Here is a 6,247-nt window from a genome sequence, read left to right on the forward strand (position 1 = left end):
AAAAAGTGACTGACAAAAAGTCGTTATGAAAAGAAGACTACGTTGTAGTTGAAAGTTGAAAAGATGTCTTGTAAACAACTTAATTTCAATGTACTTGCAGCCTTGCAACACATGGACACAGTATAATAAATTGGTCTATAATCAATTTTATTAACAATCCTACATCAGTCCAGTATTTCTTGTCAACATTCAAGTGCTAATTGTCTTTATTCCACTACTGAAGAAGCATGACTCAAATCACCTCATATTTCAAACATCCAGCCTGACAAAAGATACGTTTTATTATTCCATGCCTCACCATTAAGTTAATTATTGCCAATACATATTAACAAAGGGGTGTACAATTGGTTTTGATATTTCATAATATTAGCATTTTTGTAACACTTGCATAAATAATTATGATTAATAACTGAATTTTATTGGTACAATTATGTTGTTTACTATCAATGTTATAAAACTAGCTTATATTTTTGGTTGGATATTACATCCTATTCTTATTATTTTAATCAATGTAATTTCCTTAGAATGCTCATTAGTCTTTCAGTTTTATTGTTATTCTTTAGTTTTTTATCCTTATGATTGTTGTGTAGTAAATATTTCTGTTTTTATTTTCATCCATTTTTATTCGTTTTTTCCTGTGAAGCCCATTGTGTTGCATCCATGTCTGAAATGTTCTGTATAAATAATGCTTGATTTGATTTGAATATATTACAACAAATTAACCCAACTGCCGACTTTAACCAATTCAGTGCATTTTTGTTGAAAATGAAAAATGTTGAAATCAACAATACGTCAAATGATTCAACTACTGAAAACTGAAACAAACAAATGGATCAAACAGATCAATCCCACTTTTCCAGCCTGCTGAAGGCGTGGTGGAGTGGTAAACACCACCCCCGGCTCTACCAGGGACTTGAGGTGGTCTCCCACAGCTCTGATTATGTCATGTAATGTGGCCTTGCCGTTCCTTTTCTTGACTGCCCCTGCAACACAGAGAGAAACACATTTAGTCATATTATGTTAAACACTTAAAGTAATGGATATGAAGCATCTACGGCCTCAGTTACACCTGGCACCTAAATGTGACTTCTGTCATCTGATCACTCCAAGCTGCATTTGGTCTGGATGCACAAAAGTCACAATTTCCTCAAATTAGGTTTAGATCTGCCGGGATGGGCATTATGTTCGGTATTGCCAGAGTATCTGTGACCAACAGATGCATATCTGTATTCCCAAGAGGACATAAATGTTTTCCATCTAAACCATGTGTGACCTCTCACCTCTGGCTGTAGAAGTGTTCTTCCTAACCAGTCCCTCAACAGCTCTCTGACTGAGCTCCACCATCACTGGGTCTTCAGAGGAGAGGAAGGCTGAGGAGGGATGGAAGGATGAATGGATCAATCAGTCAACAAGGCAGTAATATAAAGAGAGTGTTGATAATCTTAAATGTCCATCTCCCACCCATGGAGAGACCTATATACTGTGTCCAGGGTTGAGTAGGTTACTTTCTAAATGTAATCCGTTAGTTACTAGTTACCTGTCTAAAAGTATCATCAGTAAAGTAACTTTTGGATTCCCCAAACTCAGTAATGTAATCTGATTACTTTCAGTTGTTTGTTTTTTTAGATTACTTTCCCTTTAAGAGGAAGGCTGAAGAGGGATTGTTAGCGAATTCTACCCTATGTTCAGACAGGAAACTTCTTTGATCAGAGTTTAGTTTGTTTAATAAGGATTGTAACCCGGAGTTTACACTTACAGCAATATGGAAGGAAACACACTCAGTTCACAAGATAGTGTTTTCCGTTTTTTAATTCACTACTGAGGTTCATCCCGCCCAAGGTGATGTCCCTTAACTGTAATACCATATAAGCTCATAAATAATAGTTGCTAATACAAAGATGTTTCTGCTAGGCAGAGTTAAGCTTTTTGAGTTATTGGCAGTTGGTCTCCCAATCCTTCTTCCTCTTATTGCTATCATGTGTTAAGCAGAGGTAAGACAGGAACATAGTATCAACAGGAACTGAAGGTATAGTTTCAACAAACAGTCATATGATTTTGGTACAGTTGACCTCTTCATGCACTTACAAGGTGTCTACCACTGATTCTTAATCTCAAAGCTAACGCAAAACATTAATCATTGTACTTTTGTAATTACAGGTGTTCCTATAATGTACAGATATTATAACATTCATTTCAGGATGGAAGGTAGAATGGATCAATCAGTCAACAAGTTAGTTATTTAAAGAGAGTGTTGATCAGCTTAAATGTCCATCTCCCACCAATGGATAGACCTACAGTGCATTCGGAAAGTATTCAGACCCCTTGACTTTTTCCACATTTTGTTACGTTACAGCCTTATTCTAAAATTGATTAAATAAAAACTTTTCCTCATCAATCTACACACAATACCCCATAATAACATCACAATACCCCATAATGACATCACAATACCCCATAATGACTTCACAATACCCCATAATGACATCACAATACCCCATAATAACATCACAATACCCTATAATGGCATCACAATACCCCATAATGACATCACAATACCCCATAATGACAAAGTGAAAACATGTTCTTAGAAATGTTTGTAAATGTATTAAAAATAAAAAAACAGAAAAACCTTCTTTACATAAGAATTCAGACCTTTGCTAAGAGACTCAAAATTGAGCTCAGGTGCATCTTGTTTCCATTGATCATCCTTGAGATGTTTCTACAACTTAATTGGAGTCCACCTGTGGTAAAGTCAATTGATTGGACATGATTTGGAAAGGCACACAGCTGTCTATATAAGGTGCCACAGTTGACAGTGCATCTCAGAGCAAAAACCAAGCCATGAGGTGGAAGGAATTGTCCGTAGAGCTTTGAGACAGGATTGTGTTGAGGCACAGATCTGGGGAAGGGTACCAAAAACTGTCTGCAGCATTGATGGTCCTCAAGAACACAGTGCCCTCAATCATTCTTAAAAACGTAAGAAGATTGTAATAGAGGTCGACCGATTATGATTTTTCAACGCCGATACCAATTATTGGAGGACCAAAAAAAGCCAATACCGATTAATTTGAAGAACACAGTGGCCTCCATCATTCTTAAATAGAAGAATTTGGAACCACCAAGACACTTCCTAGAGCTGGCCACCCGACCAAACTGAGCAATTGGGGGAGAAGGACCTTGATCAGGGAGGTGACTAAGAACCCGATGGTCACTCTGACAGAACTCCAGAGTTCCTCTGTGGAGATGGGAGAACCTTCCAGAAGGACAACCATCTATGCTGCACTCCACCAATCAGGCCTTTATAGTAGAGAAGCTAGACGGAAGCCACTCCTCAGTAAAAGGCACATGGCAGCCCGCTTGGAGTTTGCCAAAGGCACCTAAAGACTCTCAGACCATGAGAAACAATATTCTTTGGTCTGATGAAACTTTGATTGAACTTTTTGGCCTGAATGCCAAGCGTCACGTCTGGAGGAAACCTGGCACCATCCCTACAGTGAAGCATGGTGGTGGCAGCATTATGCTATGGGGATGTTTTTCAGCGGCAGGGACTGGGAGACTAGTCAGGATCGAGGGGAAGATGAACGGAGCAAAGTACAGAGAGATCCTTGATGACCCACACAGCACACAGCCAAGACAACACATGTCCTTGAGTGGCCCAGCCAGAGCCCGGACGTGAACCCGATGGAACATCTCTGGAAAGACCTGAAAATAACTGTGCAACGACGCTCCCCATCCAACCTGACAGAGCTTGAGAAGATCTGCAGAGAAGAATGGGAGAAACTCTCCAAATACAGGTGTGCCAAGCTTGTAGTCTCATACCCAAGAAGACTCGAGGCTGTAATCGCTGCCAAAGGTGCTTCAACAAAGTACTGAGTAAAGGGTCTGAATACTTATGTTAATATGATATTTCCTTTTTTATATAAATATACATTTGGAAATATTTCTAAAAAACAGTTTTTCCTTTGGCATTGTGATGTATTGTGTGTAGATACATGAGGGGGGAAAAAACAATTGAATCAATTTTACAATATGGCTGTAACGTACCAAAATGTGGAAAAAGTCAAGGGGTCTGAATACTGTATATTTGCGACTGTTTGACAAAAAAAATATTGTGTCGACCAACAGCCTATCGACCAAACAATTGACTAGTCGACTAATTGGGGTCAGCCCTAATAGCCATTTATTCTTGAAGAATATACAGTTGAAGTCGGAAGTTTACATACACTCAATTAGTATTTGGTAGCATTGCCTTTAAATTGTTTAACTTGGGTCAAACGTTTCGGGTAGCCTTCCACAAGCTTCTCACAATAAGTTGGGTGAATTTTGGCCCATTCCTTCTGACAGAGCTAGTGTAACTGAGTCAGGTTTGTAGCCCTCCATGCTCGCACACGCTTTTTCAGATCTGCCCACAAAATGTATAAAGGATTGAGGTCATGGCTTTGTGATTGCCACTCCAATACCTTGACTTTGTTGTCTTTAGCCATTTTGCCACAACTTTGGAAGTATGCTTGGGGTCATTGTCTATTTGGAAGACCCATTTGCGACCGAGCTTTAACTTCCTGACTGATGTCTTGAGATGTTGCTTCAATATATCCACATAATTTTCCTTCCTCGTGATGACATCTATTTTGTGAAGTGCACTAGTCCCTCCTGCAGCAAAGCACCCCCACAACATGATGCTGCCACCCCCGTGCTTCACGGTTGGGATGGTGTTCTTCGGCTTGCAAGCCTCCCCCTTTTTCCTCCAAACATAACGATGGTCATTATGGCCAAACAGTTCTATTTTTGTTTCATCAGACCAAAAAGTACAGTCTGTATGCCCATGTGCAGTTGCAAACCGTAGTCTGTCTTTTTTTATGGCGGTTTTGGAGCAGTGGCTTCTTCCTTGCTGAGCGGCGTTTCAGGCTATGTCGATATAAGACTCGTTTTACTGTGGATATAGATACTTTTGTACCTGTTTCCTCCAGCATCTTCACAAGGTCCTTTGCTGTTGTTCTGGGATTGATTTGCACTTTTCGCACAAAAGTACGTTCATCTCTAGGAGACAGAACAAAACGTGTCTCCTACCTGAGCGGTATGACGGCTGCGTGGTCCCATGGTGTTTATACTTGCATACTATTGTTTGTACAGATGAACGTGGTACCTTCAGGCATTTGGAAATTGTTCCCAAGGATGAACCAGACTTGTGGAGGTCTACAATTTTTCTTTCTGAGGTGTTGGCTGATTTCTTTTGATTTTCCCATTTTCCCACTGAGTTTGAAGGTAGGCCTTGAAATACATCCACAGGTACACTTCCAATTGACTAAAATGATGTAAATTAACCGATCAGAATTTTTTTTTCTCCCATTTTCAGGAATTTTCCAAGCTGATTAAAGGCACAGTCAACTTAGTGTATGTAAACTTCTGACCCATTGGAATTGTGATACAGTGAATTACAAGTGAAATAATCTGTCTGTAAAGAATTTATGGAAAAATTACTTGTGTCAAGCACAAAGTAGATGTCCTAACTGACTTGTCAAAACTGTAGTTTGTTAAGAAGACATTTGTGGAGTGGTTGAAAAACGAGTTTTAATGACTCCAACCTAAGTGCATGTAAACTTCCGACTTCAACTGTAACTTATAAATGCCTCAAATGTTTCAACTGTATTACCCCATCACAAAAAACATTCTGCTAAGGCACTTGTCTCTCTCTACATCGGTCAGCTACATTGGTGAGCATAGTTAGTAGAATAATGAATGTTTTGGTAAGATTTTGGCACGTCAACTTTTAGAAGGTTAGTAGGAAAGTTAATTACGTAAACCACCCAAATATACTCACATTCACTGAACATTTAGTATTTGACTCAGAAGAAGAAGCCTGAAGTAGGAGAGATTACTAGAAACAAACTCGGTTTACCGTTTTATCTGTGGATTAATTGTCTGAGTAGAGGACATTGTGAATTTCAGGTAAAATAACAACTCCATGTTTATATCCCAGGACAAATGAGCTAGCAACAGCAAGCTATCTAAATTGCCTTGAATGTTTCATGTTTTTCGACCAGTCCCACAATTAATATAGTTGGTTCAGAGTTCGTTTTGATATTTCAAACTGCATGACCTGATCGAGTCTGGTGTGACAAAATTAACGTTAAGCATGTTCATTTTTTGTACATATTGTGACTGCTTCTACGTTACTAAGTCTTTAACCACACTGTGTTGTTACATTGGCGGGTAAAAACTCATGCTTCCAACCGTTAACCTTTTGTCT

The sequence above is a fragment of the Salmo salar genome, chromosome 02 (assembly GCF_965601325.2).
Source record: "Salmo salar chromosome 02, fSalSal1, whole genome shotgun sequence".
NCBI classification, from domain to species: domain Eukaryota; kingdom Metazoa; phylum Chordata; class Actinopteri; order Salmoniformes; family Salmonidae; genus Salmo; species Salmo salar.